The sequence below is a fragment of the Saccopteryx leptura genome, chromosome 2 (assembly GCF_036850995.1).
Source record: "Saccopteryx leptura isolate mSacLep1 chromosome 2, mSacLep1_pri_phased_curated, whole genome shotgun sequence".
Taxonomy (NCBI): Eukaryota; Metazoa; Chordata; class Mammalia; order Chiroptera; family Emballonuridae; genus Saccopteryx; species Saccopteryx leptura.
In genome coordinates this window covers 131925982-131939404 of record NC_089504.1, presented here as the reverse complement: position 1 = coordinate 131939404, position 13423 = coordinate 131925982, and positions in this window count along the sequence as shown.

Sequence of the window (13423 nt, the reverse complement as noted above, 5' to 3'; positions counted from 1 at the left end):
CTGTGTTCGGGCTGCTTGATTTCAATGACTTAGGTCTCCCTGCAGTTGCCAGCTTTGAATAAAAGACTTCTTTAAATTTCCGTCTGTATACTCTCACTGGTTTTGCTACAACATAATTTGGAGGCCCCAGCGAGATTGTGTCCTCTGGACACATTTGGTTCTGCCATACATGGAGGCAGCCAGCCTCCTCGGCCTGACTGCTGGGAATGGAAACCCAGCACGGGAGGCATCACCTGAGACGTTCCAGGGCCTCACTGGCCTTTCCTGTCTGGCCAACAGTCAGCTGTGGACAATCAGCATGCCCATCCACCCATTTGGAGTCATTAAGAAAGCCTCCGAAGATAAGTAGAGCAAATTTGCAATTTGCTCAATCTGTAATTTGTCTGTGGCTAGCCAATATGAAACTCTTGTGATCAAGGATCGGACATGATCGCACTCACACAATAGGCTCTCCAGGGCCAAGATGTTGGTGGAGAGTAATCTGAAGTCTGTTTTGGCAGCAGAGTCCTGGGACACGTTTGGATTTGCTCTCTCATATGTTTACCCTCTGCTTGTTTTGTCGCTTTTGTTTATTTTTACAAGCTATTCTAGAGGACATCTCCTGGTTTAGTCCCTCTTTGGGATCTCCTTTCTGCATTCTTCACTGGATAGAGGACATTTATTTTCAAGGGTCCCCTTCTGATTTTGCTCCTGCCAAGATTTTGTTCTTCGCTTTTTCTTTGTTATTCTATCTCTACACGGAAAGCTCCTGAGTGAATGGTGTGTGAATGAGGCGCTCTGGTGCCTGCACCTGAGTTTCCAGTTTGTGGCTCCAATGTGAAAACTATGGAGTCTGAGTGGGCCCTAACCTGCAGTTCTGTGGCGATCCTCATACAGCTTAAGGCAGTAGCAAACTAGTCTGATCTGAGTCAGGGGCTTTATACCGACCTGCCAATGTCAAGAGGCACCTAAGTTCCCGTGAGGGACGCGGCCAAGCAGGCATCTGAGTGGCTCCTCATGGGGCACCCCCTTGCCTGTACATCAAACTTTGTCTGAAAGCTCTCTGTCCTTTGGTTCTCCAGGATATGACCCAACGGGGGACATTATAGAAAACTGGCACTAACCTTGGATCTTGATCCCTTTTGTGATCTTAGGAAGTTTATTTGTACTCATATTGTTTGTAACAATGGTGTAAGGGCAAAGTAAAAGTCAAACTCCTCTTGAGTGTATGCTTAAGAATTTCAAAGTTAGCCTGATGAGGCAGTGGTGCAGTGGGTAGAGCGTCAGACTGGGATGCAGAGGACCCAGGTTCGAGACCTCGAAGTCACCAGCTTGAGTGCGGGCTCATCTAGTTTGAGCAAGGCTCACCAGCTTGAACCCAAGGTCGCTGGCTCGAGCAAGTGGTCACCCGGTCTGCTGTAGCCCCCCCCCGGTCAAGGCACATATGAGAAATCAATCAATGAACAACTAAGGAGCCACAATGAAGAATTGATGTTTCTCACCTCTCCCTTCCTGTCTATCTGTCCCTATCTGTCCCTCTCTCTGACTCTCTGTCTCTGCCACACACACACACACACACACACACACAAACAAAAAACAAAAAGAATTTCAAAATTGGATTTTCTGATTATTATAATGTAAAAATTATCTAAAGGTACATTGAAAACTCTCTGTGAATTAAAATGGCCAACTCTTAGAGCAGACTAGCCAAGTCAAGAATCACTAGACTGGCCTGGCCGGTTGGCTCAATGGTAGAGCGTTGGCCTGGAGTGCAGGAGTCTCGGGTTCGATTCTCAGCCAGGGCACACAGGAGAGGCGCCCATCTGCTTCTTCACCCCCCCTTCTTCCTCTCTGTCTCTCTCTTCCCCTCCCGCAGCCAAGGCTCCATTGGAGCAAAGTTGGCCCAGGCACTGGGGATGGCTCCTTGGCCTCTGCCCCAGGTGCTAGAGTGGCTCTGGTTGCGACAGAGCGATGCCCCAGATGGGCAGAGCCTCGCCCCCTGGTGGGCGTGCCTGGTGGATCCCGGTCGGGCGCATGCGGGAGTCTGTCTGACTGACTGCCTCCCCGTTTCCAGCTTCAGAAAAATACAAAAAAATAAAAGAACACCAGAATAAAAAGAAAGGGAAGCCTGAGTTAAACAGAAATCAGTGAGCTTATTGTAAAGAAGAAGGACATTAGAGGAAAGACTGTCCAAAGCTAAAAGGAAAGTCACAGAAGACCCCAAGAGTCCTTAATCTAAAGGAGGACTGACGGGGCAGGGGCTCCATACTTGTTAGCCCCCAGGATCCCAAGGTAACATTACAAGTAGGGGGCTACCCAGTGGACTTCTTCATTGACACTGGAGCTTCACATTCTGTTCTCACTGCCCACCTTGGACCACTCTCAGGGGAGCAAGTACCCCTATAAGGCGCTACCAGGGATTTAATTCTTTGTCCACTGACTTCATTGCAGACTGTCAATTTAGGAGACAATACTCTTACGCATTCCTTTTTGGTCATTCCGGACTGTCCTTATCCTTTACTTGGAAGATACTTGTTAAGAAAACTAAAGGCTACCATCTCTTTTAGTCATAACTCTGCTGAATTCCACGCTCAGGCTGATAGCCAAGTGTGGCTTATGGTCACTTGCCCTTTATCAGAGGAATATCTATTAAATGTAGATACTAAGGAAGAACAAGAAATTTCAAATGACTATTTACCAGACTTACAGCCTATGCTGTAAGTTTGGCGGGAACCAACCTGCCTGGGCTTGCAAAGCATCTAGCCCCAGTAGTTGTTCAGCTTACTGCCAAGTGCCATCCGCATATGGATGAAACAATACCCTATGTCAAGGGAAGCTAAAAAGGGAATAACCCCCCATATTAAGAGACTGTTAAAAGCTGGTATTCTTGTTCCCTGCCAATCCCAATGGAATACTCCTTTACTGCCTGTTCAGAAGCCAGGTACCACGGACTATAGTCTAGTTCAGGATTTATGGGAAGTAAATGAGCAGGTATTGTTCATGAGAGCAATACACCCAACTGTGCCTAATCCCTACGCTCTCTTAAGCCTGTTGTCACCAGGCTTGAAATTTTACAGTCTTAGATTTGAAAGATGCTTTCTTCAGCATTCCCCTGGCCCCTGTAAGTTAGCCCATCTTTGCCTTTGAGTAGAATGACCCAAAGGCAGGCATTTCAGGACAGCTAACCTGGACCAGCTAACCTGGACCAGGTTACCACAGGGCTTCAAGAACTCACCAACCCTCTTTGATGAGGCATTACATCAGGACCTGCTCGCCTTCCGCCAGGAACATCCAGAATGCACCCTGCTGCAGTACGTAGATGATTAGCTTCTAGCTGCAGAAATGGAGGTAAGCTGTTGGACAGCCACTGAGGGTCTTTTACAAACACTGCAGATTCTAGGGTACCGAGTGTCAGCTAAAAAGGCACAACTCTGCACCTCTAAGGTGATCTATCTAGGCTCCCACATTGAGGCGGGGAAGTGTACTCTCTCCCAGTCGTATAAAGGCAATCCTTCGAATCCCAACCCTCACTAGTAAGAGACAAGTCCGAGAATTTTTGGGGGCAGTTGGATACTTCAGGTTGTGGACCCTTAGGTTTGCAGAGATAGCCAAGCCTTTATACTCCTGTACAGCAGGAACCCAAGAGTTAATTTGGACAGATAAGGAGCAAGAAGAATTTGAAACCCTCAAAAAGTCCCTCTCTGAGGCCCCTGCCCTGGCTTTGCCAGACATTACAAAACCTTTCCAGCTCTTTGTTCATCAGAGCAAGGGAATAGCAAAAGGTGTTTAGACCCAAATGCTAGGGCCATAGTGCAGGCCTATTGCTTACCTCTCCAAGCAGCTAGACCCTGTTGCATCTAGATGGTCAAACTGTCTCAGAGCCATAGCAGCCACTGCCATACTAGTGAGAGGCAAATAAATTGACCATGGGCAAGAACTATTCCTGACAACCCCACATGCAGTAGAGACTTTTCTTAGAGGAACATCAGAAAAGTAGATGTCTAATGCTAGGATCACACAGTATCAGGCTCTGCTCATAGATCAGCCTTGCATTAAGTTTGTCCAGAAGCAGGATATCAACCCAGCAAGCCTAATGCCTAATGAGGATCCAAGCATCCCCTTACATGACTGCTCGAAGGTGCTGGACTCTGTTCAAACTGCAAGACCAGGCCTTACTGATGTACCCCAACCTTATGCGGAAGAACGGCTATTCACAGATGGCAGCAGTTTTGTCCTAGATAAGGTTCAACACGCTGGAGCAGTTGTAGTAACTCCTGATAAGACCATATGGGCTCAAGCCTTGCCCCATGGGACCTCGGCTCAGCGGGCAGAACTTATCACTCTCACTCAGGCATTGAGGTGGGCCAAAGGAAAGAAGGTCAATATCTACACTGACAGTAGGTATGCTTTTGCTACTGCTCATGTTCATACAGCAATTTTTAAGAAGAGGGGATATATATATATATATATATATATATATATATATATATACTAGAAAGCCCAGTGGTCATACGAATGCTGTTCTAGATATTATAAATTGTAATTAAAATGATTTGTGCAAAGGTGTCTGCTAATTCAAACTGAATTACCCAGGGCAGGCGGCAAGGATGCCCCTTTGCTTACTGCCCCATGGGGTTTCCCCCTTCTACTTGCTTAATTGCTTAAAGTAGAGTGCAATGAAGGAAACCACTGGCGGTACATTTCTTAAGAGCCACCGCTAGCTCAATAAATCAAGGTGATTTAAATAATAAAATGTTAATTCACATGTCAAAGATCTCTTTGTACACAACATTTCTTGTGTAGATCTTTCCATCATTTTTAAGCTCGCCTTGCAGAGGACCATCAATTATTTTTAATTTTACGTCCGTTCTTTCATGAACTCTTGAACAGGCAACATAAAGTTGACCGCGTCCAAATGCAGGCTCAGGTAAAAAAATGCCAACACGCTTAAGCGTTTGGCCCTGAGACTTATTGATGGTCATAGCAAAGGCAAGTTTTAAAGGAAATTGTCTACGTCTCAATTGAAAAGGCAACCCTGTTTGAGATGGAGCCAAATCAATTCTTGGAATGACATGTATTTCACCTTTAGAAGAGCCAGTCAAAGACTTAGCTATTATGACATTATTTTTCAATTGGAGAACCTCTAGTCTTGTACCATTGCAAAGACCCCTTCTGGTGTTAAGATTTCTTAACAGCATAATAATTGCTCCAATCTTTAACCTCAATTTGTGAGGTGGCATGCCAGAAGGCGACAAACTATTTAAAAATTCCGTTGGAAAGTTGTTGGCACTCGCTTTATTATCAGCTACAACGGAATCAACACTTAAATATGTCATGTCGTTCCCTTCTATGATATTTAAGACATCATCATTTAGTGGATCGAATGCTATCCATGTACTGTTTGCTATTTGGATGCTGATTAATCAATAATTTATTCAAGAGTGGTGGATAATTCTCAATTAGTGGAACTACAATGTTTCCATACTTGCAACATTGAGAAAATCCTTTCTTGCCACGGTCAAATCGATTAGTTTCTAACTTGAAGTTTAAGGACTGACAGTGTTCACATTTAATATTCATGTCACCAGAGGAATGCTTAAAAATTAAAGTTTCTCCATTTGAAACTGTTTTAATCCTTTTTGCGTTTCGGTCAGCATTACTTTGTCGTTTTTTTGCATTTCTCTCCTGCCTTTGTTCAAGGGACTCATTTTGTTGAGACAGGCTTTTTTGTCTTGCATCTGAGGCAAGCCTTGTTTCTCTATGCTCATCAGTCTCATTTTGCCGAGAAAGACGCATTTGCTCTGCGACTGAAGCAAGCCTTGTCTTTCTCTGCTCAGTGGTTTCTCTTTGTCGAGAAAGCCGTTTTTGTGCAGCTTTAGCTCCTTTTCTCTCCTCTTCAGTGCTGTATTTTCTAGGAGGCATTCTTAAAAGAAATTACGTTAAGACGTAGTTTTTATGTAAAACAGATGATTGCCAATGCAAACAAATGTTCACCTTCCCCCTGACCCACTCAATTTGCGTTCAGCCGTGGCAACTTCACCCCATTGGCTAGTACAGTTACGCAAGCAACCAATAAGCTATCGGCGACAAACAGACACTTAAGCTGCATATAATAAAGATTAGAAGAGGATTTGGCAAAAAGAAAAGAAATGACTAAAAATAAAAAAGGGTAATTAAAGTTGCCAGACAAAAGACCCTTCTTACCTGAAGCCCTAGGCAGAGAGATTATCAGCCAGCTACATCAAGCCATTCACCTAGGCCAAACTAAGCTAATAGAATTATTTTTTAAAAATTACTATTTGCCAGGCTTAGAATCTATTGTAGAAAGCATAGTGTCCAAGTGTTTAGTCTGTACTCAAGTAAACAATAAACAAAATAAAGAAGTCATAAAGAGAAATAGGGAAAGAGGAGCTTTCCCAGGTAAACATTGGGAGACAGATTTTACTGAAGTAAAGCCACTAGCACAGGGATATAAGTACCTATTAGTTTTTATTGACACCTTTTCAGGATGGGTAGAAGCTTTCCCTACTGGAAATGAGACTGCAGTAACAGTCGTTAAGAAATTGCTGTATGAATATATTCCCAAATTTGGCTTGCCCATTAATATTGGGTCTGATAATAGGCCTGCGCTTGTGTCTAAGGTCTCACAGCTAGTAGGAAAGGCACTCAACATTAATTGGAAGTTATATTGTTCTTACAGGCCTCAGAGTTCAGGACAAGTTGAAAGAATGACTGGACTCTGAAAGAAGTCCTGACTAAATTCATTTTAGAGACGAGTAAAAACTGAGTCAATCTCCTTCCCTTTGCTATTTTGAAAACACAACGTACCCCCTATAAAGTTGGGTTCACACTTTATGAAATTGTATTTGGAAGACAACCACCACTGCTCCAAGCTTAGAGCTGAAATGTTAGCAGAATTAAGAAACCAAGAACTCATTAAGTCATTACAGGAGCTGCAGAAAACACAGGAGCAGATCCATAAGCAGGTGTGAGAAACTCTCCCTTCGCCCAGCTCTGAGGCGGCTCACCCGTTCCAGCCCCGTGACCACGTCCTCATCAAGAAGTTCATTAAGGCTGACCAGGCGGTGACGCAGTGGATAGAGCGTCGAACTGGGATGTAGAGGACCTAGGTTCGAGACCCCGAGGTTGCCAGCTTGAGCGCGGGTTCACCTGGTTTGAGCAAAAGCTCACCAGCTTGGATCCAAAGTCGCTGGCTCAAGCAAGGGGTTACTCAGTCTGCTGAAGGCCTGCGGTCAAGGCACATATGAGAAGGCAATCAATGAACAACTAAGGTCTCTCAACGAAAAACTGATGATTGATGCTTCTCATCTCTCTCCGTTCCTATCTGTCTGTCCCTGTCTGCACCTCTCTCTGACTCTCACTGCCCCTGTAAAAAAAAAAAAAAAAAAGAAGTTCATTAAGGCCTGGCTTGTGGTGGCACAATGGATAAAGTGTCAACATGGAATGCTGAGGTCGTTGGTTCGAAACCCTGGGCTTGCATGATCAAGGCACATATGGGAGTTGATGCTTCTTGCTCCTCCACCCTCTCCTCTCTCTCTCACTCTCTCTCTTCTCTCAAGTGAAATAAATAAATAAATAAATAAATAAATAAATAAAAGATTACACGGGATCTTATTTTTTTTTAAAAAAAGTTCATTAAGGAAAAACTGAATCTGGCCTTGAAGGGACCCTACTATGTCATCTTGTCTACTCCAACTGCAGTAAAGGTTGACGGCATCTCCACATGGATTCATCACTCAGAGATCAAAAAGGCTGACTCAGGATGAACCATCACAGCTACCAAGGACCCTTCAAAATTAAGACTCAGCCCTGGCCGGTTGGCTCAGTGGTAGAGAGTCGGCCTGGCGTGCAGGAGTCCCGGGTTCGATTCCTGGCCAGGGCACACAGGAGAAGTGCCCATCTGCTTCTCCACCCCTCCCCCTATTCTTCCTCTCTGTCTCTCTCTTCCCCTCCCGCAGCCAAGGCTCCATTGGAGCAAAGTTGGCCCCTGCACTGAGGATGGCTCTGTGGCCTCTGCCTCAGGCGCTAGAATGGCTCTGGTTGCAACAGAACAATGCCCCAGATGGGCAGAGCATCGCCCCCTGGTGGGCATGCTGGGTGGATCCCGGTCGGGCGCATGCGGGAGTCTGACTGCCTCCCCGTTTCCAACTTCAGAAAAATACAAAAAAAAAAAAAAAAAATTAAGATTAACTCATGTCTAATTGTTTTATTTTGTTTTTTATATGTAATTCCCTACGGTATAGGAGGTAACCCCCATAAGTCTTTATTGTGTATTCTAGTATATATTATGACTCAAGTTTATTTGTATAGAGGAAATGAAGGAAGACTATTAATGCAACCACCTAGCATGTTGTCTTGTTGGAAACAAGTCCCAGTTCTTGTCCCCTTACTAGTAGGATTAGATTAGCAGGAACAGCTGCTAATCTGGGACTATAGCCTTAGAAAAAGGAGAAATATAAATAGGGCAATTAAGTAGTCTAATCAATGATAATTTAGAAAATTTAAAGCAATCTATCTCCAAGTTGGAAGCCCAAGTAGATTCCTTAGCTTAAATACATAGTTTTACAAAATATATATAGAAGAGGCTTAGATTTACTTTTCCTTCAACAAGATGGCTTATGTGCGGCATTAAGAGAAACTTGTTTCTACGCTAATAATTCTAGTATAATTAAAGAAAGTCTATCTTTAGTTAAAAAAAAAAAAAACATTAAAAAAAGGAGAAAAAAAGAATTTGAACAATTGGAGAATTGGTTCCAAAGAATTTTTAATTGGTCACCATAGCTAACTACCCTATTGTCTGCTGCAATTGGTCCTCTTACTTTAATTTTATCTTGTCTGATATTAGGACCATGTTTAATCAATTTTATAACAAGGTTTGTTGGAGGAAGAATAAACTCTATCAAATTAATGGTAATCAGAAGTCACGCCTGACCTGTGGTGGCGCAGTGGATAAAGCATCGACCTGGAAATGCTGAGGTTGCCAGTTCAAAACCCTGGGCTTGCCTGGTCAAGGCACATATGGGAGTTGATGCTTCCAACTCCTCCTCCTTCTCTCTCTCTCTGTCTCTTTCTCTTCTTTCTCTCTTCCTCTCTCAAAAAAAAAAAAAAAAGAATAAATAAAAAAAATTAAAAAAAAAAAAGAAGTCACTATACACCTATACAAGAAGATAGCAACAAAAATGAATCAGTGATTTGATTAAAATTGAATTAAAACCAGTAAGGAATGAAATGTAGAAAAGAAAGGCTCTCAGTATAAGTAACTTTCAGCAGAACTTACTTTCTCTAAAACAAAGAGACTTTCAGCAGAACTTACTTTTTTCTAAAGACTCCCTACCCCTGGCCTTGAGGCTGGTTTCCCAGGCTGTAGCCTTGGGATAGTTCCGCAAGGTTGCAGATGTTCCCAGAATGTTTCTCCCTGAATTAATCCTATAGATAAATATTGTAAGAGAGCTTGTTTCACTGCTCTGTTTTACTGCAATGCTTCCCCTCCTCTCTATTCCCCAATCAGTGTGTAATTTTGTCTTTAAAAGCTGACTTCAGCCCTGGCCGGTTGGCTCAGCGGTAGAGCGTCGGCCTGGCGTGCGGGGGGCCCGGGTTCGATTCCCGGCCAGGGCACATAGGAGAAGCGCCCATATGCTTCTCCTCCCCCTTCCCTCCTTCCTCTCTGTCTCTCTCTTCCCCTCCCGCAGCCAAGGCTCCAATGGAGCAAAGATGGCCCGGGCGCTGGGGATGGCTCCTTGGCCTCTGCCCCAGGCGCTAGAGTGGCTCTGGTCGTGGCAGAGCGACGCCCCAGAGGGGCAGACCATCGCCCCCTGGTAGGCAGAGCGTAGCCCCTGGTGGGCGTGCCGGGTGGATCCCGGTCGGGCGCATGCGGGAGTCTGTCTGACTGTCTCTCCCCGTTTCCAGCTTCAGAAAAATACAAAAAAAAAAAAAAAAAAAAAAAAAAAAAAAAAAAAAAAAGCTGACTTCAAACTGTGTTCAGGGCCATATGATTTGAATGACTTAGGTCTCCCTGCAGTTGCCAGCTTTGAATAAAGGCTCCTTTAAATTTGAACTTCAATATGGAGGACGTCTGTATACTCTTGCTGGTTTTGCTACAACAGTATTAGTGGGTAGAGTAAGAACCTAAGGGTAGAAAGTGATGTGGACAAATAAAGAAGGGCAGATGGAGAGAAAAAGTTCAATTTGGGAATCTTCTGAGTTTAAATTTCACAACATTGTACAAGGATCTAGAGTACAGTGCCTATCACTGAGTAGGCACTCCAAAATGCAGCTATGGTTAGCTGCATTAAGTCACAATTGAAGACATTCCCCTTTGTTTTACTTCTATTTCTCCCCATCAAGCAGTTAGTTGGCTTTATGCTTATTGCCTCAGGGGAAAATACGATGAGTAAGGTAGGGTTAGTAGACAAATAATGCCTGCAAAGCATTTTGCTTCTTTGGCAAAGTATTCAAGGGTATGGGCCAGATTAGAAAGGAGAAGGGCCTTCACCACAATTTTCTTCCCCTGGATTGGGGACAAGATAGGAGAAAGGGGTCAGGTCTGTAGGGTCCTAAGAGCAGAGGATTTCTGGACCAGGTAAACTCAAATATCTTCAGGGCCAGGAAGCAGGCAAGGTTGGGTTTTTTTTAAATCTCTTTTATAAGCAAATCCTTTGTGTTTCATCTTTCATATTCTATCTTCCTAAATTGAATTTCATGGACACAGACCCACTTAAAACAGAAGCACTTAACACATACCTAAAACAAATAGAAATTTTTGTAATATTAAATTTTTATTGACCCTGGCCAGGTAGCTAAGTTGATTGTCCTGATATGCCAAGGTTGCAGATTTGATCGCAGGTCAGGGCACATACAAGAGTCAACCAATTATTGCATAAATAAGTGAAACAACAAATCTGTTTCTTTCTCTCTCTTTTTCTCTCATCAATAAATTAAAACCTTTTTATTTTGTTGTATTTTGAAAAGTTTTGAGTGGGGAAAAAAGCAACAGAAAAGTACAGGAATAATAATGAAAGCATCAACTACACATTTTAGAATTAACAAATGCTAAGATTTTATAACTTTTGCTATTTTTTTTTTTGTATGACAGAGACAGAGAGAGGCAGAAAGAGGGACAGATAGAGACAGACAGACAAGAAGGGAGAGAGATGAGAAATATCAGTTCTTCATTGTGGTACCTTAGTTGTTCATTAATTTCTTTCTCATATGTGCCTTGACCTGGGGGCTACAGCAGACTGAGTGACCCCTTGCTCAAGCCAGCGATTTTGGGTTCAAGCTGGTGAGCTGTGCTCAAACCAGGTGAACCTGCACTCAAGCCGGAGACCTCAGGGTTTCAAACCTGAGTCCTCCGAGTCCCAGTCTGACGCTCTATCCATTGCGCCACCACTTGGTCAGGCGCTATTTAAGTTAAAATTTTTTTATTTTTTTTTAGTGGGAGAGAGAGAGACAGACAGGAAGGGAGAAAGGTGAGAAGCATCAACTTGTAGTTGTGGCACCTTAGTTGTTCTTTGATTGCTTCCCAAAGATGTCTTGACAGGGGTGCTGTGTGTGTGTGTGTGTGTGTGTGTGTGTGTGTGTGCGCGCGCGCGCTCCAGCTGAGCCAGTGACACCTTGCTCAAGCTAGCTTACTTTGGGCTCAAGCCAGTGACTCTGGGCTCAAGCTGATGAGCCTGTGCTCAAGCCAGAGACCTCTGGGTTTGGAACCTGGGTCCTCAGCATCCCAGGTCGACCCTCTATCTACTGCACCACCACCCAGTCAAGCTCATAACTTTTGCTATGATAGTTTTTCATAAAAAAAATAGGGCATTATACCTGACCTGTGGTGGCGCAGTGGATAAAGCGTCGACCTGGAAATGCTGAGGTCGCGGTTCGAAACCCTGGGCTTGCCTGGTCAAGGCACATATGGGAGTTGATGCTTCCTGCTCCTCCCCCCTTCCTTCTCTCTCTCTCTCTCTCCTTTCTAAAATGAATTTAAAAAAAAAGAAAAGGAAAAAGAAAAAACATAGGGCATTATCATGTTCTTTCTTTTTAATTCATTTTAGAGAAGGGGGCGGGGGGAGAGGAGCAGGAAGTATCAATTCCCATATGTGCCTTGATCAGGCAAGCTCAGGGTTTCGAACCAGGGACTTCAGCATTCCAAGTGGACACTTTATCCACTGTGCCACCACAGGCAGGTCAGGCAAAATAGGGCATTATAAATATGTTGAAGTTTCTTTTCCCTAATCTCACTTCCCCTCTCATCCTCCTCAGAGGCATCTATTATCATGAATTTAATGTTTACACCATCCAAGTTTTTAAAAAGCCTTTGCTATATATATATATTAAAAAATAGATATTATAATATAATATATATATTATTGTTCTGGGTGCCATTTTATATTTACATCAATTGCACTATATTGTACATAACAATATGTAATTTGTTTTCATTCACATTGTGTTCAAGATGTGTCCATGTTGATACATTTAAATCTATTAAATTTGTTGTAACAGCTGTATGGTTTTTCATTGTATAAATCTGTTTTTCAACCTTTCTTTTATTATCCCCCATAAAGAGGAAATATAATTAATTACAAGTTCTTAAATGAATCACTATTTTCATTTCTCCCAACAAGAGAGATTCCTTAAATACTTAAGAATAAGGGGTGGGGTTTTTTTGGATAGGATTGAGTTTAGGAGGATCACTACCACAAACCACATCTAAGATATTTGGCACCTTGAAGAATGAATATTGCCCTAGTTGAGAATGCATAGTATAACTATACCAGGTTTCTAATTTTTTATTTCAAAAAATGCTGCAATGAACAGCCCTAGATATATATATATTCATATATAATATTGTATATCATACATTAAAATATATACCTATAATTTATGAGGGTATGTTCATTTCAGCTTTGCTAGATCTTGTTTAATTGCTCTTCTAAGTGTTTATTCTAGTTTTCTGTTACACCAATAGTGCATGATTTACTGTTTGTTCACTTTCTTACCGATAATGGAGTTATCAGGCTTTTTGATTTTGCCAGTCTTGTGTGAAATGGTATACCATTGTTTCATTAGCACTTTCCTAATTAGTGTACTAGTGAGAATTTTTCCATGTTTACTAGCCATTTGGGTTTTCTCTTAGTAAATTGTCTCTTTATACCCTTTGCTCGTTTTTATGTTAATTTTGGTTTCTCATTTATAAACAGAACAGTGTTTCAGTTATCTATGAGACTCCAAAGTTAGTGGCATAAAACAGTGGTCCCCAACCTTTTTTGGGCCACGGATCGGTTTAATATCAGAAAATAATTTCACAGACCAGCCTTTAGGGTGGGACAGATAAATGTATCACGTGACCGAGACAGGCGTCAAGAGTGAGTCTTAGACGGATGTAACAGAGGGAATCTGGTCATTTTTTTAAAATAAAACATCGTTCAGA